Source organism: Schistocerca nitens, chromosome 12, assembly GCF_023898315.1.
Source record: "Schistocerca nitens isolate TAMUIC-IGC-003100 chromosome 12, iqSchNite1.1, whole genome shotgun sequence".
Lineage (NCBI taxonomy): Eukaryota > Metazoa > Arthropoda > Insecta > Orthoptera > Acrididae > Schistocerca > Schistocerca nitens.
This window is the reverse complement of record NC_064625.1, coordinates 180,538,695-180,566,257: the sequence shown is the minus strand read 5'-3', so window position 1 is coordinate 180,566,257 and position 27,563 is coordinate 180,538,695.

Sequence of the window (27,563 nt, the reverse complement as noted above, 5' to 3'; positions counted from 1 at the left end):
CTTTTGTGTTTTATACTTTTGGAATTTTGGTTTTTCATGTTGATTTTAAAATGGCGTTTTTCATGTATGAAATGTACTCGTTTCTTCCTCAAGCAGGTCAACTTGTGTGTGGTAGCAACATTACGGTCCCATTAAGTACATTTTTGGAGAAAGGGACATCTGTTGCACCACAGGGTGGGAGGAGGGTTCAGAGCACTATACATTATCTATCTTTGGTAAGCATCTTTTGTGTTTTATACTTTTGGAATTTTGGTTTTTCATGTTGATTTTAAAATGGCGTTTTTCATGTATGAAATGTACTCGTTTCTTCGTCAAGCAGGTCAACTTGTGTGTGGTAGCAACATTACGGTCCCATTGAGTACATTTCTGGAGAAAGGGACATCTGTTGCACCACAGGGCGGGAGGAGGGTTCAGAGCACTATGCATTATCTATCTTTGGTAAGCATCTTTTGTGTTTTATACTTTTGGAATTTTGGTTTTTCATGTTGATTTTAAAATGGCGTTTTTCATGTATGAAATGTACTCGTTTCTTCCTCAAGCAGGTCAACTTGTGTGTGGTAGCAACATTACGGTCCCATTGAGTATATTTTTGGAGAAAGGGAAATCTGTTGCAACACAGGGCGGGAGGTGGGTTCAGAGCACTATGCATTATCTATCTTTGGTAGGCATCTTTTGTGGTTTATACTTTTGGAATTTTGGTTTTTCATGTTGATTTTAAAATGGCGTTTTTCATGTATGAAATGTACTCGTTTCTTCCTCAAGCAGGTCAACTTGTGTGTGGTAGCAACATTACGGTCCCATTGAGTACATTTTTGGAGAAAGGGACATCTGTTGCACCACAGGGCGGGAGGAGGGAGCTGAGCACTATACATTATCTGTCTATGGTAAGCATCTTTTGTGTTTTATACTTTTGGAATTTTGGTTTTTCATGTTGATTTTAAAATGGCGTTTTTCATGTATGAAATGTACTCGTTTCTTCCTCAAGCAGGTCAACTTGTGTGTGGTAGCAACATTACGGTCCCATTGAGTACATTTTTGGAGAAAGGGACATCTGTTGCACCACAGGGCGGGAGGAGGGTTCAGAGCACTATACATTATCTATCTTTGGTAAGCATCTTTTGTGTTTTCTACTTTTGGAATTTTGGTTTTTCATGTTGATTTTAAAATGGCGTTTTTCATGTATGAAATGTACTCGTTTCTTCCTCAAGCAGGTCAACTTGTGTGTGGTAGCAACATTACTGTCCCATTGAGTACATTTTTGGAGAAAGGGACATCTGTTGCACCACAGGGCGGGAGGAGGGGTCAGAGCACTATGCATTATCTATCTTTGGTAAGCATCTTTTGTGTTTTATACTTTTGGAATTTTGGTTTTTCGTGTTGATTTTAAAACGGCGTTTTTCATGTATGAAATGTACTCGTTTCTTCCTGAAGCAGGTCAACTTGTGTGTGGTAGCAACATTACGGTCCCATTGAGTACATTTTTGGAGAAAGGGACATCTGTTGCACCACAGGGCGGGAGGAGGGAGCTGAGCAGTATCCATTATCTTTCTTTGGTAAGCATTTTTTGTGTTTTATACTTTTGGAATTTTGGTTTTTCATGTTGATTTGAAAATGGCGTTTTTCATGTATGAAATGTACTCGTTTCTTCCTCAAGCAGGTCAACTTGTGTGTGGTAGCAACATTACGGTCCCATTGAGTACATATTTGGAGAAAGGGACATCTGTTGCACCACAGGGCGGGAGGAGGGTTCAGAGCACTATGCATTATCTATCTTTGGTAAGCATCTTTTGTGTTTTATACTTTTGGAATTTTGGTTTTTCATGTTGATTTTAAAATGGCATTTTTCATGTATGAAATGTACTCGTTTCTTCCTCAAGCAGGTCAACTTGTGTGTGGTAGCAACATTATGGTCCCATTGAGTACATTTTTGGAGAAAGGGACATCTGTTGCACCACAGGGCGGGAGGAGGGTCCAGAGCACTATACATTATCTATCTTTGGTAAGCATCTTTTGTGTTTTATACTTTTGGAATTTTGGTTTTTCATGTTGATTTTAAAATGGCGTTTTTCATGTATGAAATGTACTCGTTTCTTCCTCAAGCAGGTCAACTTGAGTGTGGTAACAACATTACGGTCCCATTGAGTACATTTTTGGAGAAAGGGACATCTGTTGCACCACAGGGCGGGAGGAGGGAGCTGAGCACTATACATTATCTGTCTATGGTAAGCATCTTTTGTGTTTTATACTTTTGGAATTTTGGTTTTTCATGTTGATTTTAAAATGGCGTTTTTCATGTATGAAATGTACTCGTTTCTTCCTCAAGCAGGTCAACTTGTGTGTGGTTTTTATTTATTTATTTATTTATTTATTGTTCCGTGGGACCACATTAAGGAGAAGTCTCCATGGTCATGGAACGAGTCAATACATGAAATTATAACACGATTGTAGAAACAGATAAAATGAAATATAAGAAACATATTCGGGCGACAAGTCGTTAGTTTAAATAAAGAAAATCAATAATGTAACACTGGAATTTGCTTAATTTTTTAGCTCTTCCAGGAGCTCCTCGACAGAATAGAAGGAGTGAGCCACGAGGAAACTCTTCAGTTTAGACTTAAAAGTGTTTGGGCTACTGCTAAGATTTTTGAGTTCTTGTGGTAGCTTATTGAAAATGGATGCAGCAGAATACTGCACTCCTTTCTGCACAAGACTCAAGGAAGTGCATTCCACATGCAGATTTGATTTCTGCCTAGTATTAACTGAGTGAAAGCTGCTAACTCTTGGGAATAGGCTAATATTGCTAACAACAAACGACATTAAAGAAAATACATACTGTGAGGGCAATGTCAAAATTCCCAGACTATTGAATAGGGGTCGACAAGAGGTTTTCGAACTTACACCACACATAGCTCGAACAGCCCGTTTTTGAACCAGAAATACCCTTTTTGAATCAGTAGAATTACCCCAAAAAATAATACCATATGACATAAGCGTATGAAAATATGCGAAGTAGACTACTTTTCGTGTTGAAATGTCACTTATTTCAGATACTGTTCTAATGGTAAATAAAGCGGCATTTAGTTTTTGAACAAGATCCTGAACATGGGCTTTCCACAACAGCTTACTATCTATCCGTACGCCTAGGAACTTGAACTGTTCCGTCTCGCTTATAACATGCCCATTCTGTCTGATTAAAATATTAGTTCTTGTTGAATTGTGAGTTAGAAACTGTAAAAACTGAGTCTTACTGTGATTTAGCATCAAATTATTTTCCACAAGCCACGAACTTATTTCATGAACTACATTATTTGATAATGTTTCAATATTACACACAAGATCCTTCACTACCAAGCTGGTGTCATCAGCAAACAGGAATATTTTTGAATCACCGGTAATACTAGAAGGCATATCATTTATATAAATAAGAAACAGCAGTGGCCCCAGCACCGACCCTTGGGGAACGCCCCATTTAACAGTGCCCCATTGGGACTGAACATCATTACCACTCTCAATATTGCGGAGGATTACCTTCTGCTTTCTGTTCTTAAAGTAGGAGGCGAACCAATTGTAAGCTACTCCCCTTACTCCATAATGTTCCAACTTCTGCAGTAATATTTTGTGGTCAACACAGTCAAAAGCCTTCGTTAAATCAAAGAAAACACCTAACGTTCGCAACTTTTTATTTAATCCGTCCAAAACCTCACAGAGAAAAGAGACTATAGCATTTTCAGTTGTTAAGCCATTTCTAAAACCAAACTGTACATTTGACAGCAAATTATGTGAATTTAAATGCTGCAGTAACCTTGTATATACAACCCTCTCGATAACTTTAGCAAACACCGATGGCATAGAAATGGGTCTATAATTGTCAACATTATCCCTGTCTCCCTTTTTATAAAGTGGCTTCACTACCGAATACTTTAATCGGTCAGGAAACCGACCACTCCTAAGGGAAAAGTTACAGATATGGCTAAGTACTGGGCTAACATACATGGAACAATACTACAGTATTCTGCTAGATACCCCGTCATATCCATGAGAGTTCTTGGTCTTTAGTGATTTAATTATTAACTCAATCTCCCTCGTGTCAGTATCATGGAGGAGCACTTCAGGTAACAGTCTCGGAACACTTTTTTCTAAGGTGGTGGTGGTTAGTGTTTAACGTCCCGTCGACAACGAGGTCATTAGAGACGGAGCGCAGGCTCGGGTTAGGGAAGGATTGGGAAGGAAATCGGCCGTGCCCTTTCAAAGGAACCATCCCGGCATTTGCCTGATACAATTTAGGGAAATCACGGAAAACCTAAATCAGGATGGCCGGAGACGGGATTGAACCGTCGTCCTCCCGAATGCGAGTCCAGTGTGCTAACCACTGCGCCACCTCGCTCGGTACACTTTTTTCTAAGAGCGCTATATGATTCCCTGTTGGGACTAGGTTTCTATTTAGTTCACCTGCTATATTCATAAAGTGATTATTAAATAGTGTACATAAATGCGACTTATCAGTAACATGGACATCCCCACTACGCACTGATTCTATATTCTCGACCTGTCTCTGCAGACCAGCCACTTCCTTTACGACTGACCATATGGTTTTAATTTTATCCTGAGACTTAGCTATTCTGTCTGCATACCACATACTTTTTGCTTTCCTAATAACTTTTTTAAGCACCTTAAAATACTGTTTGTAATGGGCTGCTGCATTTAGATTTTGACTGTTTCTAACGTTTTGATATAATTGCCACTTTGTTCTACAAGATATTCTTATCCCATTAGTCAGCCACCCAGGCTGCCTGTTTGTGCTAGTACCCTGTTTTGAACGTTCTAACGGAAAGCAACTTTCAAAGAGCACGAGAAAAGTCTTGAGGAAAGCATTATATTTATCGTCTACTGTATCAGCACTATAAACATCTTGCCACTCTTGTTCCTTGATAAGGCTTACAAAAGTCTGTACAGCAACTGGATCAGCTTTCCTAAAAAGTTGGTAACTATATTTAACATGTGTTGCAGCACAAAAATCTTTTAGACTTAAAATTTGTGCATCATGATCTGAAAGGCCATTCACCTTTTTGCTAACAGAATGCCCTTCTAGTAATGACGAATGAACAAAAATATTGTCTATGGTTGTTCTACTGTTCCCTTGCACTCTCGTTGGAAAGAATACGGTTTGCATAAGATTATATGAATTAAGGAGGTCTACCAGCATCCTTTTCCTTGCACAATCACTTATACAATTAATATTGAAGTCACCACATATAACTAACTTTTTGTATTTCCTATAAAGTGAACCAAGAACCTCCTCTAGCTTTAGCAAAAATGTTGTGAAATCGGAGTCTGGGGATCTATAAATAACAACAGTAAGAAGTTTAGCTCCACTAAATTTAACCACACCTGCACAACATTCAAACACCTTTTCAGTGCAGTACTTTGAAACATCAATTGACTCAAATGGGATACCGTTTTTCACGTACATGGCTACTCCCCCACACCGCAAAGAGCTCCTAGAAAAGCTGCCAGCCAACCTGTATCCTGGTAAAGGAAGCCTCTGAATTATCTCCTTATTTAAGAAGTGTTCAGATATACCAATAATTTCAGAGTCAACATCTATAAGCAGTTCACTAACTTTATCTCTAATACCTTGTATATTTTGATGAAATATACTAATTCCCTCATTAATCGGATACCCAAGCTTCGTAGAAAGTGGTTTCTTTGTTAGAGAGACTTCCCTTAAGCAGGAATACCTATCAGCTGACTTCAATCTAAAAAAGGTACAGCTCTAACACCCACAACTACCGGAATTTTCCCATGAGTGATCCCACCACCCCCACCTATGCTGTCACCTATAAGTTTTGCCAACCTTCCCTTCCCATACCTGTTGAGGTGCAGGCCATGCCTAGTGAAACCCGTCCTGCTGATAGACTCCACCGACACCACTGAAATGTGACTCATGCATTCCGTCATCAGCGCACCCATAAGTCTCATGTTATTACGCCTGACGGCTGTATTAAGATGAGGCCGATCGTGACGCTGAAACAGTTCCACGAAATGCACATTCGTGTTGCCAGTCTGAGTAGCAACATTACGGTCCCATTGAGTACATTTTTGGAGAAAGGGACATCTGTTGCACCACAGGGTGGGAGGAGGGTTCAGAGCACTATACATTATCTATCTTTGGTAAGCATCTTTTGTGTTTTATACTTTTGGAATTTTGGTTTTTCATGTTGATTTTAAAATGGCGTTTTTCATGTATGAAATGTACTCGTTTCTTCCTCAAGCAGGTCAACTTGTGTGTGGTAGCAACATTACGGTCCCATTGAGTACATTTTTGGAGACAGGGACATCTGTTGCTCCACAGGGCGGGAGGAGGGAGCTGAGCACTATACATTATCTGTCTATGGTAAGCATCTTTTGTGTTTTATACTTTTGGAATTTTGGTTTTTCATGTTGATTTTAAAATTGCGTTTTTCATGTATGAAATGTACTCGTTTCTTCCTCAAGCAGGTCAACTTGTGTGTGGTAGCAACATTACGGTCCCATTGAGTACATTTTTGGAGAAACGGACATCTGTTGCACCACAGGGCGGGAGGAGGGTTCAGAGCACTATACATTATCTGTCTATGGTAAGCATCTTTTGTGTTTTATACTTTAGGAATTTTGGTTTTTCATGTTGATTTTAAAATGGCGTTTTTCATGTATGAAATGTACTCGTTTCTTCCTCAAGCAGGTCAACTTGTGTGTGGTAGCAACATTACGGTCCCATTGAGTACATTTCTGGAGAAAGGGACATCTGTCGCACCACAGGGCGGGAGGAGGGTTCAGAGCACTATGCATTATCTATCTTTGGTAAGCATCTTTTGTGTTTTATACTTTTGGAATTTTGGTTTTTCATGTTGATTTTAAAATGGCGTTTTTCATGTATGAAATGTACTCGTTTCTTCCTCAAGCAGGTCAACTTGTGTGTGGTAGCAACATTACGGTCCCATTGAGTACATTTTTGGAGAAAGGGACATCTGTTGCACCACAGGGCGGGAGGAGGGAGCTGAGCACTATACATTATCTGTCTATGGTAAGCATCTTTTGTGTTTTATACTTTTGGAATTTTGGTTTTTCATGTTGATTTTAAAATGGCGTTTTTCATGTATGAAATGTACTCGTTTCTTCCTCAAGCAGGTCAACTTGTGTGTGGTAGCAACATTACTGTCCCATTGAGTACATTTTTGGAGAAAGGGACATCTGTTGCACCACAGGGCGGGAGGAGGGTTCAGAGCACTATGCATTATCTATCTTTGGTAAGCATCTTTTGTGTTTTATACTTTTGGAATTTTGGTTTTTCATGTTGATTTTAAAATGGCGTTTTTCATGTATGAAATGTACTCGTTTCTTCCTCAAGCAGGTCAACTTGTGTGTGGTAGCAACATTACGGTCCCATTGAGTACATTTCTGGAGAAAGGGACATCTGTTGCACCACAGGGCGGGAGGAGGGTTCAGAGCACTATGCATTATCTATCTTTGGTAGGCATCTTTTGTGTTTTATACTTTTGGAATTTTGGTTTTTCATGTTGATTTTAAAATGGCGTTTTTCATGTATGAAATGTACTCGTTTCTTCCTCAAGCAGGTCAACTTGTGTGTGGTAGCAACATTACGGTCCCATTGAGTAAATTTTTGGAGAAAGGGACATCTGTTGCACCACAGGGCGGGAGGAGGGAGCTGAGCACTATACATTATCTGTCTATGGTAAGCATCTTTTGTGTTTTATACTTTTGGAATTTTGGTTTTTCATGTTGATTTTAAAATGGCGTTTTTCATGTATGAAATGTACTCGTTTCTTCCTCAAGCAGGTCAACTTGTGTGTGGTAGCAACATTACGGTCCCATTGAGTACATTTTTGGAGAAAGGGACATCTGTTGCACCACAGGGCGGGAGGAGGGTTCAGAGCACTATACATTATCTATCTTTGGTAAGCATCTTTTGTGTTTTATACTTTTGGAATTTTGGTTTTTCATGTTGATTTTAAAATGGCGTTTTTCATGTATGAAATGTACTCGTTTCTTCCTCAAGCAGGTCAACTTGTGTGTGGTAGCAACATTACTGTCCCATTGAGTACATTTTTGGAGAAAGGGACATCTGTTGCACCACAGGGCGGGAGGAGGGTTCAGAGCACTATGCATTATCTATCTTTGGTAAGCATCTTTTGTGTTTTATACTTTTGGAATTTTGGTTTTTCGTGTTGATTTTAAAAGGGCGTTTTTCATGTATGAAATGTACTCGTTTCTTACTCAAGCAGGTCAACTTGTGTGTGGTAGCAACATTACGGTCCCATTGAGTACATTTTTGGAGAAAGGGACATCTGTTGCACCACAGGGCGGGAGGAGGGAGCTGAGCACTATCCATTATCTTTCTTTGGTAAGCATTTTTTGTGTTTTATACTTTTGGAATTTTGGTTTTTCATGTTGATTTTAAAATGGCGTTTTTCATGTATGAAATGTACTCGTTTCTTCCTCAAGCAGGTCAACTTGTGTGTGGTAGCAACATTACGGTCCCATTGAGTACATTTTTGGAGAAAGGGACATCTGTTGCACCACAGGGTGGGAGGAGGGAGCTGAGCACTATACATTATCTGTCTATGGTAAGCATCTTTTGTGTTTTATACTTTTGGAATTTTGGTTTTTCATGTTGATTTTAAAATGGCGTTTTTCATGTATGAAATGTACTCGTTTCTTCCTCAAGCAGGTCAACTTGTGTGTGGTAGCAACATTACGGTCCCATTGAGTACATTTTTGGAGAAAGGGACATCTGTTGCACCACAGGGCGGGAGGAGGGTTCAGAGCGCTATACATTATCTATCTTTGGTAAGCATCTTTTGTGTTTTATACTTTTGGAATTTTGGTTTTTCATGTTGATTTTAAAATGGCGTTTTTCATGTATGAAATGTACTCGTTTCTTCCTCAAGCAGGTCAACTTGTGTGTGGTAGCAACATTACGGTCCCATTGAGTACATTTTTGGAGAAAGGGACATCTGTTGCACCACAGGGCGGGAGGAGGGAGCTGAGCACTATACATTATCTGTCTATGGTAAGCATCTTTTGTGTTTTATACTTTTGGAATTTTGGTTTTTCATGTTGATTTTAAAATGGCGTTTTTCATGTATGAAATGTACTCGTTTCTTCCTCAAGCAGGTCAACTTGTGTGTGGTAGCAACATTACGGTGCCATTGAGTACATTTTTGCAGAAAGGGACATCTGTTGCACCACAGGGCGGGAGGAGGGTTCAGAGCACTATACATTATCTATCTTTGGTAAGCATCTTTTGTGTTTTATACTTTTGGAATTTTGGTTTTTCATGTTGATTTTAAAATGGCGTTTTTCATGTATGAAATGTACTCGTTTCTTCCTCAAGCAGGTCAACTTGTGTGTGGTAGCAACATTACGGTCCCATTGAGTACATTTTTGGAGAAAGGGACATCTGTTGCACCACAGGGCGGGAGGAGGGAGCTGAGCACTATACATTATCTGTCTATGGTAAGCATCTTTTGTGTTTTATACTTTTGGAATTTTGGTTTTTCATATTGATTTTAAAATGGCGTTTTTCATGTATGAAATGTACTCGTTTCTTCCTCAAGCAGGTCAACTTGTGTGTGGTAGCAACATTACGGTCCCATTGAGAACATTTTTGGAGAAAGGGACATCTGTTGCACCACAGGGCGGGAGGAGGGAGCTGAGCACTATACATTATCTGTCTATGGTAAGCATCTTTTGTGTTTTATACTTTTGGAATTTTGGTTTTTCATGTTGATTTTAAAATGGCGTTTTTCATGTATGAAATGTACTCGTTTCTTCCTCAAGCAGGTCAACTTGTGTGTGGTAGCAACATTACGGTCCCATTGAGTACATTTTTGGAGAAAGGGACATCTGTTGCACCACAGGGCGGGAGGAGGGTTCAGAGCACTATACATTATCTATCTTTGGTAAGCATCTTTTGTGTTTTATACTTTTGGAATTTTGGTTTTTCATGTTGATTTTAAAATGGCGTTTTTCATGTATGAAATGTACTCGTTTCTTCCTCAAGCAGGTCAACTTGTGTGTGGTAGCAACATTACGGTCCCATTGAGTACATTTTTGGAGAAAGGGACATCTGTTGCACCACAGGGCGGGAGGAGGGAGCTGAGCACTATACATTATCTGTCTATGGTAAGCATCTTTTGTGTTTTATACTTTTGGAATTTTGGTTTTTCATGTTGATTTTAAAATGGCGTTTTTCATGTATGAAATGTACTCGTTTCTTCCTCAAGCAGGTCAACTTGTGTGTGGTAGCAACATTACGGTCCCATTGAGAACATTTTTGGAGAAAGGGACATCTGTTGCACCACAGGGTGGGTGGAGGGTTCAGAGCACTATACATTATTTATCTTTGGTAAGCATCTTTTGTGTTTTATACTTTTGGAATTTTGGTTTTTCATGTTGATTTTAAAATGGCGTTTTTCATGTATGAAATGTACTCGTTTCTTCCTCAAGCAGGTCAACTTGTGTGTGGTAGCAACATTACGGTCCCATTGAGAACATTTTTGGAGAAAGGGACATCTGTTGCACCACAGGGCGGGAGGAGGGAGCTGAGCACTATACATTATCTGTCTATGGTAAGCATCTTTTGTGTTTTATACTTTTGGAATTTTGGTTTTTCATGTTGATTTTAAAATGGCGTTTTTCATGTATGAAATGTACTCGTTTCTTCCTCAAGCAGGTCAACTTGTGTGTGGTAGCAACATTACGGTCCCATTGAGAACATTTTTGGAGAAAGGGACATCTGTTGCTCCACAGGGCGGGAGGAGGGAGCTGAGCACTATACATTATCTGTCTATGGTAAGCATCTTTTGTGTTTTATACTTTTGGAATTTTGGTTTTTCATGTTGATTTTAAAATGGCGTTTTTCATGTATGAAATGTACTCGTTTCTTCCTCAAGCAGGTCAACTTGTGTGTGGTAGCAACATTACGGTCCCATTGAGTACATTTTTGGAGAAAGGGACATCTGTTGCACCACAGGGCGGGAGGAGGGAGCTGAGCACTATACATTATCTGTCTATGGTAAGCATCTTTTGTGTTTTATACTTTTGGAATTTTGGTTTTTCATGTTGATTTTAAAATGGCGTTTTTCATGTATGAAATGTACTCGTTTCTTCCTCAAGCAGGTCAACTTGTGTGTGGTAGCAACATTACGGTCCCATTGAGTACATTTTTGGAGAAAGGGACATCTCTTGCACCACAGGGCGGGAGGAGGGTTCAGAGCACTATCCATTATCTTCCTTTGGTAAGCATTTTTTGTGTTTTATTCTTTTGGAATTTGGGTTTTTCAAGTTGATTTTTAAATGGCATTTTTCATGTATGAAATGTACTCGTTTTTTCCTCAAGCAGGTCAACTTGTGTGTGGTAGCAATATTACGGTCCCATTGAGAACATTTTTGGAGAAAGGGACATCTGTTGCACCACAGGGCAGGAGGAGGGAGCTGAGCACTATACATTATCTGTCTATGGTAAGCATCTTTTGTGTTTTATACTTTTGGAATTTTGGTTTTCCATGTTGATTTTAAAATGGCGTTCTTCATGTATGAAATGTACTCGTTTCTTCCTCAAGCAGGTCAACTTGTGTGTGGTAGCAACATTACGGTCCCATTGAGTACATTTTTGGAGAAAGGGACATCTGTTGCACCACAGGGCGGGAGGAGGGTTCAGAGCAGTATCCATTATCTTTCTTTGGTAAGCATTTTTTGTGTTTTATTCTTTTGGAATTTGGGTTTTTCAAGTTGATTTTTAAATGGCGTTTTTCATGTATGAAATGTACTCGTTTCTTCCTCAAGCAGGTCAACTTTTGTGTGGTAGCAATATTATGGTCCCATTGAGAACATTTTTGGAGAAAGGGACATCTGTTGCACCACAGGGCGGGAGGAGGGAGCTGAGCACTATACATTATCTGTCTATGGTAAGCATCTTTTGTGTTTTACACTTTTGGAATTTTGGTTTTTCATGTTGATTTTAAAATGACGTTTTTCATGTATGAAATGTACTCGTTTCTTCCTCAAGCAGGTCAACTTGTGTGTGGTAGCAACATTACGGTCCCATTGAGTACATTTTTGGAGAAAGGGACATCTGTTGCACCACAGGGCGGGAGGAGGGTTCAGAGCACTATACATTATCTTTCTTTGGTAAGCATTTTTTGTGATTTATTCTTTTGGAATTTGGGTTTTTCAAGTTGATTTTTAAATGGCGTTTTTCATGTATGAAATGTACTCGTTTTTTCCTCAAGCAGGTCAACTTGTGTGTGGTAGCAATATTACGGTCCCATTGAGAACATTTTTGGAGAAAGGGACATCTGTTGCATCACAGGGCGGGAGGAGGGAGCTGAGCACTATACATTATCTGTCTATGGTAAGCATCTTTTGTGTTTTATACTTTTGGAATTTTGGTTTTTCATGTTGATTTTAAAATGGCGTTCTTCATGTATGAAATGTACTCGTTTCTTCCTCAAGCAGGTCAACTTGTGTGTGGTAGCAACATTACGGTCCCATTGAGAACATTTTTGGAGAAAGGGACATCTGTTGCACCACAGGGCGGGAGGAGGGAGCTGAGCACTATACATTATCTGTCTATGGTAAGCATCTTTTGTGTTTTATACTTTTGGAATTTTGGTTTTTCATGTTGATTTTAAAATGGCGTTTTTCATGTATGAAATGTACTCGTTTCTTCCTCAAGCAGGTCAACTTGTGTGTGGTAGCAACATTACGGTCCCATTGAGTACATTTTTGGAGAAAGGGACATCTGTTGCACCACAGGGCGGGAGGAGGGTTCAGAGCACTATACATTATCTGTCTATGGTAAGCATCTTTTGTGTTTTATACTTTTGGAATTTTGGTTATTCATGTTGATTTTAAAATGGTGTTTTTCATGTATGAAATGTACTCGTTTCTTCCTCAAGCAGGTGAACTTGTGTGTGGTAGCAACATTACGGTCCCATTGAGTACATTTTTGGAGAAAGGGACATCTGTTGCACCACAGGGCGGGAGGAGGGAGCTGAGCACTATACATTATCTGTCTATGGTAAGCATCTTTTGTGTTTTATACTTTTGGAATTTTGGTTTTTCATGTTGATTTTAAAATGGCGTTTTTCATGTATGAAATGTACTCGTTTCTTCCTCAAGCAGGTCAACTTGTGTGTGGTAGCAACATTACGGTCCCATTGAGAACATTTTTGGAGAAAGGGACATCTGTTGCACCACAGGGCGGGAGGAGGGAGCTGAGCACTATACATTATCTGTCTATGGTAAGCATCTTTTGTGTTTTATACTTTTGGAATTTTGGTTTTTCATGTTGATTTTAAAATGGCGTTTTTCATGTATGAAATGTACTCGTTTCTTCCTCAAGCAGGTCAACTTGTGTGTGGTAGCAACATTACGGTCCCATTGAGTACATTTTTGGAGAAAGGGACATCTGTTGCACCACAGGGCGGGAGGAGGGTGCAGAGCACTATCCATTATCTTTCTTTGGTAAGCATGTTTTGTGTTTTATACTTTTGGAATTTTGGTTTTTCATGTTGATTTTAAAATGGCGTTTTTCATGTATGAAATGTACTCGTTTCTTCCTCAAGCAGGTCAACTTGTGTGTGGTAGCAATATTACGGTCCCATTGAGAACATTTTTGGAGAAAGGTACATCTGTTGCACCACAGGGAGGGAGGAGGGAGCTGAGCACTATACATTATCTGTCTATGGTAAGCATCTTTTGTGTTTTACACTTTTGGAATTTTGGTTTTTCATGTTGATTTTAAAATGGCGTTTTTCATGTATGAAATGTACTCGTTTCTTCCTCAAGCAGGTCAACTTGTGTGTGGTAGCAACATTACGGTCCCATTGAGTACATTTTTGGAGAAAGGGACATCTGTTGCACCACAGGGCGGGAGGAGGTTTCAGAGCACTATCCATTATCTTTCTTTGGTAAGCAATTTTTGTGTTTTATTCTTTTGCAATTTTGGTTTTTCATGTTGATTTTAAAATGGCGTTTTTCATGTATGAAATGTACTCGTTTCTTCCTCAAGCAGGTCAACTTGTGTGTGGTAGCAACATTACGGTCCCATTGAGTACATTTTTGGAGAAAGGGACATCTGTTGCACCACAGGGCGGGAGGAGGGAGCTGAGCACTATACATTATCTGTCTATGGTAAGCATCTTTTGTGTTTTATACTTTTGGAATTTTGGTTTTTCATGTTGATTTTAAAATGGCGTTTTTCATGTATGAAATGTACTCGTTTCTTCCTCAAGCAGGTCAACTTGTGTGTGGTAGCAACATTACGGTCCCATTGAGTACATTTTTGGAGAAAGGGACATCTGTTGCACCACAGGGCGGGAGGAGGGTTCAGAGCACTATACATTATCTATCTTTGGTAAGCATCTTTTGTGTTTTATACTTTTGGAATTTTGGTTTTTCATGTTGATTTTAAAATGGCGTTTTTCATGTATGAAATGTACTCGTTTCTTCCTCAAGCAGGTCAACTTGTGTGTGGTAGCAATATTACGGTCCCATTGAGTACATTTTTGGAGAAAGGGACATCTGTTGCACCACAGGGCGGGAGGAGGGTTCAGAGCACTATACATTATCTATCTTTGGTAAGCATCTTTTGTGTTTTATACTTTTGGAATTTTGGTTTTTCATGTTGATTGTAAAATGGCGTTTTTCATGTATGAAATGTACTCGTTTCTTCCTCAAGCAGGTCAACTTGTGTGTGGTAGCAACATTACGGTCCCATTGAGAACATTTTTGGAGAAAGGGACATCTGTTGCACCACAGGGCGGGAGGAGGTAGCTGAGCACTATACATTATCTGTCTATGGTAAGCATCTTTTGTGTTTTATACTTTTGGAATTTTGGTTTTACATGTTGATTTTAAAATGGCGTTTTTCATGTATGAAATGTACTCGTTTCTTCCTCAAGCAGGTCAACTTGTGTGTGGTAGCAACATTACGGTCCCATTGAGAACATTTTTGGAGAAAGGGACATCTGTTGCACCACAGGGCGGGAGGAGGGAGCTGAGCACTATACATTATCTGTCTATGGTAAGCATCTTTTGTGTTTTATACTTTTGGAATTTTGGTTTTTCATGTTGATTTTAAAATGGCGGTTTCATGTATGAAATGTACTCGTTTCTTCCTCAAGCAGGTCAACTTGTGTGTGGTAGCAACATTACGGTCCCATTGAGTACATTTTTGGAGAAAGGGACATCTGTTGCACCACAGGGCGGGAGGAGGGAGCTGAGCACTATACATTATCTGTCTATGGTAAGCATCTTTTGTGTTTTATACTTTTGGAATTTTGGTTTTTCATGTTGATTTTAAAATGGCGTTTTTCATGTATGAAATGTACTCGTTTCTTCCTCAAGCAGGTCAACTTGTGTGTGGTAGCAACATTACGGTCCCATTGAGTACATTTTTGCAGAAAGGGACATCTGTTGCACCACAGGGCGGGAGGAGGGTTCAGAGCACTATACATTATCTATCTTTGGTAAGCATCTTTTGTGTTTTATACTTTTGGAATTTTGGTTTTTCATGTTGATTTTAAAATGGCGTTTTTCATGTATGAAATGTACTCGTTTCTTCCTCAAGCAGGTCAACTTGTGTGTGGTAGCAACATTACGGTCCCATTGAGTACATTTTTGGAGAAAGGGACATCTGTTGCACCACAGGGCGGGAGGAGGGAGCTGAGCACTATACATTATCTGTCTATGGTAAGCATCTTTTGTGTTTTATACTTTTGGAATTTTGGTTTTTCATGTTGATTTTAAAATGGCGTTTTTCATGTATGAAATGTACTCGTTTCTTCCTCAAGCAGGTCAACTTGTGTGTGGTAGCAACATTACGGTCCCATTGAGTACATTTTTGGAGAAAGGGACATCTGTTGCACCACAGGGCGGGAGGAGGGAGCTGAGCACTATACATTATCTGTCTATGGTAAGCATCTTTTGTGTTTTATACTTTTGGAATTTTGGTTTTTCATGTTGATTTTAAAATGGCGTTTTTCATGTATGAAATGTACTCGTTTCTTCCTCAAGCAGGTCAACTTGTGTGTGGTAGCAACATTACGGTCCCATTGAGTACATTTTTGGAGAAAGGGACTTCTGTTGCACCACAGGGCGGGAGGAGGGTTCAGAGCACTATACATTATCTATCTTTGATAAGCATCTTTTGTGTTTTATACTTTTGGAATTTTGGTTTTTCATGTTGATTTTAAAATGGCGTTTTTCATGTATGAAATGTACTCGTTTCTTCCTCAAGCAGGTCAACTTGTGTGTGGTAGCAACATTACGGTCCCATTGAGTACATTTTTGGAGAAAGGGACATCTGTTGCACCACAGGGCGGGAGGAGGGAGCTGAGTACTATACATTATCTGTCTATGGTAAGCATCTTTTGTGTTTTATACTTTTGGAATTTTGGTTTTTCATGTTGATTTTAAAATGGCGTTTTTCATGTATGAAATGTACTCGTTTCTTCCTCAAGCAGGTCAACTTGTGTGTGGTAGCAACATTACGGTCCCATTGAGAACATTTTTGGAGAAAGGGACATCTGTTGCACCACAGGGCGGGAGGAGGGAGCTGAGCACTATACATTATCTGTCTATGGTAAGCATCTTTTGTGTTTTATACTTTTGGAATTTTGGTTTTTCATGTTGATTTTAAAATGGCGTTTTTCATGTATGAAATGTACTCGTTTCTTCCTCAAGCAGGTCAACTTGTGTGTGGTAGCAACATTACGGTCCCATTGAGAACATTTTTGGAGAAAGGGACATCTGTTGCACCACAGGGCGGGAGGAGGGAGCTGAGCACTATACATTATCTGTCTATGGTAAGCATCTTTTGTGTTTTATACTTTTGGAATTTTGGTTTTTCATGTTGATTTTAAAATGGCGTTTTTCATGTATGAAATGTACTCGTTTCTTCCTCAAGCAGGTCAACTTGTGTGTGGTAGCAACATTACGGTCCCATTGAGTACATTTTTGGAGAAAGGGACATCTGTTGCACCACAGGGCGGGAGGAGGGAGCTGAGCACTATACATTATCTGTCTATGGTAAGCATCTTTTGTGTTTTATACTTTTGGAATTTTGGTTTTTCATGTTGATTTTAAAATGGCGGTTTCATGTATGAAATGTACTCGTTTCTTCCTCAAGCAGGTCAACTTGTGTGTGGTAGCAACATTACGGTCCCATTGAGTACATTTTTGGAGAAAGGGACATCTGTTGCACCACAGGGCGGGAGGAGGGAGCTGAGCACTATACATTATCTGTCTATGGTAAGCATCTTTTGTGTTTTATACTTTTGGAATTTTGGTTTTTCATGTTGATTTTAAAATGGCGTTTTTCATGTATGAAATGTACTCGTTTCTTCCTCAAGCAGGTCAACTTGTGTGTGGTAGCAACATTACGGTCCCATTGAGTACATTTTTGCAGAAAGGGACATCTGTTGCACCACAGGGCGGGAGGAGGGTTCAGAGCACTATACATTATCTATCTTTGGTAAGCATCTTTTGTGTTTTATACTTTTGGAATTTTGGTTTTTCATGTTGATTTTAAAATGGCGTTTTTCATGTATGAAATGTACTCGTTTCTTCCTCAAGCAGGTCAACTTGTGTGTGGTAGCAACATTACGGTCCCATTGAGTACATTTTTGGAGAAAGGGACATCTGTTGCACCACAGGGCGGGAGGAGGGAGCTGAGCACTATACATTATCTGTCTATGGTAAGCATCTTTTGTGTTTTATACTTTTGGAATTTTGGTTTTTCATGTTGATTTTAAAATGGCGTTTTTCATGTATGAAATGTACTCGTTTCTTCCTCAAGCAGGTCAACTTGTGTGTGGTAGCAACATTACGGTCCCATTGAGTACATTTTTGGAGAAAGGGACATCTGTTGCACCACAGGGCGGGAGGAGGGAGCTGAGCACTATACATTATCTGTCTATGGTAAGCATTTTTTGTGTTTTATACTTTTGGAATTTTGGTTTTTCATGTTGATTTTAAAATGGCGTTTTTCATGTATGAAATGTACTCGTTTCTTCCTCAAGCAGGTCAACTTGTGTGTGGTAGCAACATTACGGTCCCATTGAGTACATTTTTGGAGAAAGGGACATCTGTTGCACCACAGGGCGGGAGGAGGGTTCAGAGCACTATACATTATCTATCTTTGATAAGCATCTTTTGTGTTTTATACTTTTGGAATTTTGGTTTTTCATGTTGATTTTAAAATGGCGTTTTTCATGTATGAAATGTACTCGTTTCTTCCTCAAGCAGGTCAACTTGTGTGTGGTAGCAACATTACGGTCCCATTGAGTACATTTTTGGAGAAAGGGACATCTGTTGCACCACAGGGCGGGAGGAGGGAGCTGAGTACTATACATTATCTGTCTATGGTAAGCATCTTTTGTGTTTTATACTTTTGGAATTTTGGTTTTTCATGTTGATTTTAAAATGGCGTTTTTCATGTATGAAATGTACTCGTTTCTTCCTCAAGCAGGTCAACTTGTGTGTGGTAGCAACATTACGGTCCCATTGAGAACATTTTTGGAGAAAGGGACATCTGTTGCACCACAGGGCGGGAGGAGGGTTCAGAGCACTATACATTATCTATCTTTGGTAAGCATCTTTTGTGTTTTATACTTTTGGAATTTTGGTTTTTCATGTTGATTTTAAAATGGCGTTTTTCATGTATGAAATGTACTCGTTTCTTCCTCAAGCAGGTCAACTTGTGTGTGGTAGCAACATTACGGTCCCATTGAGAACATTTTTGGAGAAAGGGACATCTGTTGCACCACAGGGCGGGAGGAGGGAGCTGAGCACTATACATTATCTGTCTATGGAAAGCATCTTTTGTGTTTTATACTTTTGGAATTTTGGTTTTTCATGTTGATTTTAAAATGGCGTTTTTCATGTATGAAATGTACTCGTTTCTTCCTCAAGCAGGTCAACTTGTGTGTGGTAGCAACATTACGGTCCCATTGAGAACATTTTTGGAGAAAGGGACATCTGTTGCACCACAGGGCGGGAGGAGGGAGCTGAGCACTATACATTATCTGTCTATGGTAAGCATCTTTTGTGTTTTATACTTTTGGAATTTTGGTTTTTCATGTTGATTTTAAAATGGCGTTTTTCATGTATGAAATGTACTCGTTTCTTCCTCAAGCAGGTCAACTTGTGTGTGGTAGCAACATTACGGTCCCATTGAGTACATTTTTGGAGAAAGGGACATCTGTTGCACCACAGGGCGGGAGGAGGGAGCTGAGCACTATACATTATCTGTCTATGGTAAGCATCTTTTGTGTTTTATACTTTTGGAATTTTGGTTTTTCATGTTGATTTTAAAATGGCGTTTTTCATGTATGAAATGTACTCGTTTCTTCCTCAAGCAGGTCAACTTGTGTGTGGTAGCAACATTACGGTCCCATTGAGTACATTTTTGGAGAAAGGGACATCTGTTGCAACACAGGGCGGGAGGAGGGAGCTGAGCACTATACATTATCTGTCTATGGTAAGCATCTTTTGTGTTTTATACTTTTGGAATTTTGGTTTTTCATGTTGATTTTAAAATGGCGTTTTTCATGTATGAAATGTACTCGTTTCTTCCTCAAGCAGGTCAACTTGTGTGTGGTAGCAACATTACGGTCCCATTGAGTACATTTTTGGAGAAAGGGACATCTGTTGCACCACAGGGCGGGAGGAGGGAGCTGAGCACTATACATTATCTATCTTTGGTAAGCATCTTTTGTGTTTTATACTTTTGGAATTTTGGTTTTTCATGTTGATTTTAAAATGGCGTTTTTCATGTATGAAATGTACTCGTTTCTTCCTCAAGCAGGTCAACTTGTGTGTGGTAGCAACATTACGGTCCCATTGAGTACATTTTTGGAGAAAGGGACATCTCTTGCACCACAGGCGGGAGGAGGGTTCAGAGCACTATCCATTATCTTTCTTTGTTAAGCATTTTTTGTGTTTTATTCTTTTGGAATTTGGGTTTTTCAAGTTGATTTTTAAATGGCGTTTTTCATGTATGAAATGTACTCGTTTTTTCCTCAAGCAGGTCAACTTGTGTGTGGTAGCAATATTACGGTCCCATTGAGAACATTTTTGGAGAAAGGGACATCTGTTGCACCACAGGGCAGGAGGAGGGAGCTGAGCACTATACATTATCTGTCTATGGTAAGCATCTTTTGTGTTTTATACTTTTGGAATTTTGGTTTTTCATGTTGATTTTAAAATGGCGTTCTTCATGTATGAAATGTACTCGTTTCTTCCTCAAGCAGGTCAACTTGTGTGTGGTAGCAACATTACGGTCCCATTGAGTACATTTTTTGAGAAAGGGACATCTGTTGCACCACAGGGCGGGAGGAGGGTTCAGAGCAGTATCCATTATCTTTCTTTGGTAAGCATTTTTTGTGTTTTATTCTTTTGGAATTTGGGTTTTTCAAGTTGATTTTTAAATGGCGTTTTTCATGTATGAAATGTACTCGTTTCTTCCTCAAGCAGGTCAACTTGTGTGTGGTAGCAATATTATGGTCCCATTGAGAACATTTTTGGAGAAAGGGACATCTGTTGCACCACAGGGCGGGAGGAGGGAGCTGAGCACTATACATTATCTGTCTATGGTAAGCATCTTTTGTGTTTTACACTTTTGGAATTTTGGTTTTTCATGTTGATTTTAAAATGACGTTTTTCATGTATGAAATGTACTCGATTCTTCCTCAAGCAGGTCAACTTGTGTGTGGTAGCAACATTACGGTCCCATTGAGTACATTTTTGGAGAAAGGGACATCTGTTGCACCACAGGGCGGGAGGAGGGTTCAGAGCACTATACATTATCTTTCTTTGGTAAGCATTTTTTGTGTTTTATTCTTTTGGAATTTGGGTTTTTCAAGTTGATTTTTAAATGGCGTTTTTCATGTATGAAATGTACTCGTTTTTTCCTCAAGCAGGTCAACTTGTGTGTGGTAGCAATATTACTGTCCCATTGAGAACATTTTTGGAGAAAGGGACATCTGTTGCACCACAGGGCGGGAGGAGGGAGCTGAGCACTATACATTATCTGTCTATGGTAAGCATCTTTTGTGTTTTATACTTTTGGAATTTTGGTTTTTCATGTTGATTTTAAAATGGCGTTCTTCATGTATGAAATGTACTCGTTTCTTCCTCAAGCAGGTCAACTTGTGTGTGGTAGCAACATTACGGTCCCATTGAGAACATTTTTGGAGAAAGGGACATCTGTTGCACCACAGGGCGGGAGGAGGGAGCTGAGCACTATACATTATCTGTCTATGGTAAGCATCTTTTGTGTTTTATACTTTTGGAATTTTGGTTTTTCATGTTGATTTTAAAATGGCGTTTTTCATGTATGAAATGTACTCGTTTCTTCCTCAAGCAGGTCAACTTGTGTGTGGTAGCAACATTACGGTCCCATTGAGTACATTTTTGGAGAAAGGGACATCTGTTGCACCACAGGGCGGGAGGAGGGTTCAGAGCACTATACATTATCTGTCTATGGTAAGCATCTTTTGTGTTTTATACTTTTGGAATTTTGGTTTTTCATGTTGATTTGAAAATGGCGTTTTTCATGTATGAAATGTACTCGTTTCTTCCTCAAGCAGGTCAACTTGTGTGTGGTAGCAACATTACGGTCCCATTGAGTACATTTTTGGAGAAAGGGACATCTGTTGCACCACAGGGCGGGAGGAGGGAGCCGAGCACTATACATTATCTGTCTATGGTAAGCATCTTTTGTGTTTTATACTTTTGGAATTTTGGTTTTTCATGTTGATTTTAAAATGGCGTTTTTCATGTATGAAATGTACTCGTTTCTTCCTCAAGCAGGTCAACTTGTGTGTGGTAGCAACATTTCGGTCCCATTGAGAACATTTTTGGAGAAAGGGACATCTGTTGCACCACAGGGCGGGAGGAGGGAGCTGAGCACTATACATTATCTGTCTATGGTAAGCATCTTTTGTGTTTTATACTTTTGGAATTTTGGTTTTTCATGTTGATTTTAAAATGGCGTTTTTCATGTATGAAATGTACTCGTTTCTTCCTCAAGCAGGTCAACTTGTGTGTGGTAGCAACATTACGGTCCCATTGAGTACATTTTTGGAGAAAGGGACATCTCTTGCACCACAGGGCGGGAGGAGGGTTCAGAGCACTATCCACTATCTTTCTTTGGTAAGCATTTTTTGTGTTTTATTCTTTTGGAATTTGGGTTTTTCAAGTTGATTTTAAAATGGCGTTTTTCATGTATGAAATGTACTCGTTTTTTCCTCAAGCAGGTCAACTTGTGTGTGGTAGCAATATTACGGTCCCATTGAGAACATTTTTGGAGAAAGGTACATCTGTTGCACCACAGGGAGGGAGGAGGGAGCTGAGCACTATACATTATCTGTCTATGGTAAGCATCTTTTGTGTTTTACACTTTTGGAATTTTGGTTTTTCATGTTGATTTTAAAATGGCGTTTTTCATGTATGAAATGTACTCGATTCTTACTCAAGCAGGTCAACTTGTGTGTGGTAGCAACATTACGGTCCCATTGAGTACATTTTTGGAGAAAGGGACATCTGTTGCACCACAGGGCGGGAGGAGGGTTCAGAGCACTATACATTATCTTTCTTTGGTAAGCATTTTTTGTGTTTTATTCTTTTGGAATTTGGGTTTTTCAAGTTGATTTTTAAATGGCGTTTTTCATGTATGAAATGTACTCGTTTTTTCCTCAAGCAGGTCAACTTGTGTGTGGTAGCAATATTACTGTCCCATTGAGAACATTTTTGGAGAAAGGGACATCTGTTGCACCACAGGGCGGGAGGAGGGAGCTGAGCACTATACATTATCTGTCTATGGTAAGCATCTTTTGTGTTTTATACTTTTGGAATTTTGGTTTTTCATGTTGATTTTAAAATGGCGTTCTTCATGTATGAAATGTACTCGTTTCTTCCTCAAGCCGGTCAACTTGTGTGTGGTAGCAACATTACGGTCCCATTGAGAACATTTTTGGAGAAAGGGACATCTGTTGCACCACAGGGCGGGAGGAGGGAGCTGAGCACTATACATTATCTGTCTATGGTAAGCATCTTTTGTGTTTTATACTTTTGGAATTTTGGTTTTTCATGTTGATTTTAAAATGGCGTTTTTCATGTATGAAATGTACTCGTTTCTTCCTCAAGCAGGTCAACTTGTGTGTGGTAGCAACATTACGGTCCCATTGAGTACATTTTTGGAGAAAGGGACATCTGTTGCACCACAGGGCGGGAGGAGGGTGGAGAGCACTATCCATTATCTGTCTATGGTAAGCAGCTTTTGTGTTTTATACTTTTGGAATTTTGGTTTTTCATGTTGATTTGAAAATGGCGTTTTTCATGTATGAAATGTACTCGTTTCTTCCTCAAGCAGGTCAACTTGTGTGTGGTAGCAACATTACGGTCCCATTGAGTACATTTTTGGAGAAAGGGACATCTGTTGCACCACAGGGCGGGAGGAGGGAGCCGAGCACTATACATTATCTGTCTATGGTAAGCATCTTTTGTGTTTTATACTTTTGGAATTTTGGTTTTTCATGTTGATTTTAAAATGGCGTTTTTCATGTATGAAATGTACTCGTTTCTTCCTCAAGCAGGTCAACTTGTGTGTGGTAGCAACATTTCGGTCCCATTGAGAACATTTTTGGAGAAAGGGACATCTGTTGCACCACAGGGCGGGAGGAGGGAGCTGAGCACTATACATTATCTGTCTATGGTAAGCATCTTTTGTGTTTTATACTTTTGGAATTTTGGTTTTTCATGTTGATTTTAAAATGGCGTTTTTCATGTATGAAATGTACTCGTTTCTTCCTCAAGCAGGTCAACTTGTGTGTGGTAGCAACATTACGGTCCCATTGAGTACATTTTTGGAGAAAGGGACATCTCTTGCACCACAGGGCGGGAGGAGGGTTCAGAGCACTATCCACTATCTTTCTTTGGTAAGCATTTTTTGTGTTTTATTCTTTTGGAATTTGGGTTTTTCAAGTTGATTTTTAAATGGCGTTTTTCATGTATGAAATGTACTCGTTTTTTCCTCAAGCAGGTCAACTTGTGTGTGGTAGCAATATTACGGTCCCATTGAGAACATTTTTGGAGAAAGGTACATCTGTTGCACCACAGGGAGGGAGGAGGGAGCTGAGCACTATACATTATCTGTCTATGGTAAGCATCTTTTGTGTTTTACACTTTTGGAATTTTGGTTTTTCATGTTGATTTTAAAATGGCGTTTTTCATGTATGAAATGTACTCGTTTCTTCCTCAAGCAGGTCAACTTGTGTGTGGTAGCAACATTACGGTCCCATTGAGTACATTTTTGGAGAAAGGGACATCTTTTGCACCACCGGGCGGGAGGAGGTTTCAGAGCACTATCCATTATCTTTCTTTGGTAAGCATTTTTTGTGTTTTATTCTTTGGAATTTTGGTTTTTCATGTTGATTTTAAAATGGCGTTTTTCATGTATGAAATGTACTCGTTTCTTCCTCAAGCAGGTCAACTTGTGTGTGGTAGCAACATTACGGTCCCATTGAGTACATTTTTGGAGAAAGGGACATCTGTTGCACCACAGGGCGGGAGGAGGGAGCTGAGCACTATACATTATCTGTCTATGGTAAGCATCTTTTGTGTTTTATACTTTTGGAATTTTGGTTTTTCATGTTGATTTTAAAATGGCGTTTTTCATGTATGAAATGTACTCGTTTCTTCCTCAAGCAGGTCAACTTGTGTGTGGTAGCAACATTACGGTCCCATTGAGTACATTTTTGGAGAAAGGGACATCTGTTGCACCACAGGGCGGGAGGAGGGTTCAGAGCACTATACATTATCTATCTTTGGTAAGCATCTTTTGTGTTTTATACTTTTGGAATTTTGGTTTTTCATGTTGATTTTAAAATGGCGTTTTTCATGTATGAAATGTACTCGTTTCTTCCTCAAGCAGGTCAACTTGTGTGTGGTAGCAACAGTACGGTCCCATTGAATACATTTTTGGAGAAAGGGACATCTGTTGCACCACAGGGCGGGAGGAGGGAGCTGAGCACTATACATTATCTGTCTATGGTAAGCATCTTTTGTGTTTTATACTTTTGGAATTTTGGTTTTTCATGTTGATTTTAAAATGGCGTTTTTCATGTATGAAATGTACTCGTTTCTTCCTCAAGCAGGTCAACTTGTGTGTGGTAGCAACATTACGGTCCCATTGAGAACATTTTTGGAGAAAGGGACATCTGTTGCACCACAGGGCGGGAGGAGGGTTCAGAGCACTATACATTATCTATCTTTGGTAAGCATCTTTTGTGTTTCATACTTTTGGAATTTTGGTTTTTCATGTTGATTTTAAAATGGCGTTTTTCATGTATTAAATGTACTCGTTTCTTCCTCAAGCAGGTCAACTTGTGTGTGGTAGCAACATTACGGTCCCATTGAGAACATTTTTGGAGAAAGGGACATCTGTTGCACCACAGGGCGGGAGGAGGGAGCTGAGCACTATACATTATCTGTCTATGGTAAGCATCTTTTGTGTTTTATACTTTTGGAATTTTGGTTTTTCATGTTGATTTTAAAATGGCGTTTTTCATGTATGAAATGTACTCGTTTCTTCCTCAAGCAGGTCAACTTGTGTGTGGTAGCAACATTACGGTCCCATTGAGTACATTTTTGGAGAAAGGGACATCTGTTGCACCACAGGGCGGGAGGAGGGAGCTGAGCACTATACATTATCTGTCTATGGTAAGCATCTTTTGTGTTTTATACTTTTGGAATTTTGGTTTTTCATGTTGATTTTAAAATGGCGTTTTTCATGTATGAAATGTACTCGTTTCTTCCTCAAGCAGGTCAACTTGTGTGTGGTAGCAACATTACGGTCCCATTGGGTACATTTTTGGAGAAAGGGACATCTGTTGCACCACAGGGCGGGAGGAGGGAGCTGAGCACTATACATTATCTGTCTATGGTAAGCATCTTTTGTGTTTTATACTTTTGGAATTTTGGTTTTTCATGTTCATTTTAAAATGGCATTTTTCATGTATGAAATGTACTCGTTTCTTCCTCAAGCAGGTCAACTTGTGTGTGGTAGCAACATTACGGTCCCATTGAGTACATTTTTGGAGAAAGGGACATCTGTTGCACCACAGGGCGGGAGGAGGGAGCTGAGCACTATACATTATCTGTCTATGGTAAGCATCTTTTGTGTTTTATACTTTTGGAATTTTGGTTTTTCATGTTGATTTTAAAATGGCGTTTTTCATGTATGAAATGTACTCGTTTCTTCCTCAAGCAGGTCAACTTGTGTGTGGTAGCAACATTACGGTCCCATTGAGAACATTTTTGGAGAAAGGGACATCTGTTGCACCACAGGGCGGGAGGAGGGAGCTGAGCACTATACATTATCTGTCTATGGTAAGCATCTTTTGTGTTTTATACTTTTGGAATTTTGGTTTTTCATGTTGATTTTAAAATGGCGTTTTTCATGTATGAAATGTACTCGTTTCTTCCTCAAGCAGGTCAACTTGTGTGTGGTAGCAACATTACGGTCCCATTGAGTACATTTTTGGAGAAAGGGACATCTGTTGCACCACAGGGCGGGAGGAGGGTGCAGAGCACTATCCATTATCTGTCTATGGTAAGCATTTTTTGTGTTTTATACTTTTGGAATTTTGGTTTTTCATGTTGATTTTAAAATGGCGTTTTTCATGTATGAAATGTACTCGTTTCTTCCTCAAGCAGGTCAACTTGTGTGTGGTAGCAACATTACGGTCCCATTGAGTACATTTTTGGAGAAAGGGACATCTGTTGCACCACAGGGCGGGAGGAGGGAGCTGAGCACTATACATTATCTGTCTATGGTAAGCATCTTTTGTGTTTTATACTTTTGGAATTTTGGTTTTTCATGTTGATTTTAAAATGGCGTTTTACATGTATGAAATGTACTCATTTCTTCCTCAAGCAGGTCAACTTGTGTGTGGTAGCAACATTACGGTCCCATTGAGTACATTTTTGGAGAAAGGGACATTTGTTGCACCACAGGGCGGGAGGAGGGTGCAGAGCACTATCCATTATCTGTCTATGGTAAGCATTTTTTGTGTTTTATACTTTTGGAATTTTGGTTTTTCATGTTGATTTTAAAATGGCGTTTCTCATGTATGAAATGTACTCGTTTCTTCCTCAAGCAGGTCAACTTGTGTGTGGTAGCAACATTACGGTCCCATTGAGTACATTTTTGGAGAAAGGGACATCTGTTGCACCACAGGGCGGGAGGAGGGAGCTGAGCACTATACATTATCTGTCTATGGTAAGCATCTTTTGTGTTTTATACTTTTGGAATTTTGGTTTTTCATGTTGATTTTAAAATGGCGTTTTTCATGTATGAAATGTACTCGTTTCTTCCTCAAGCAGGTCAACTTGTGTGTGGTAGCAACATTACGGTCCCATTGAGTACATTTTTGGAGAAAGGGACATCTGTTGCACCACAGGGCGGGAGGAGGGAGCTGAGCACTATACAT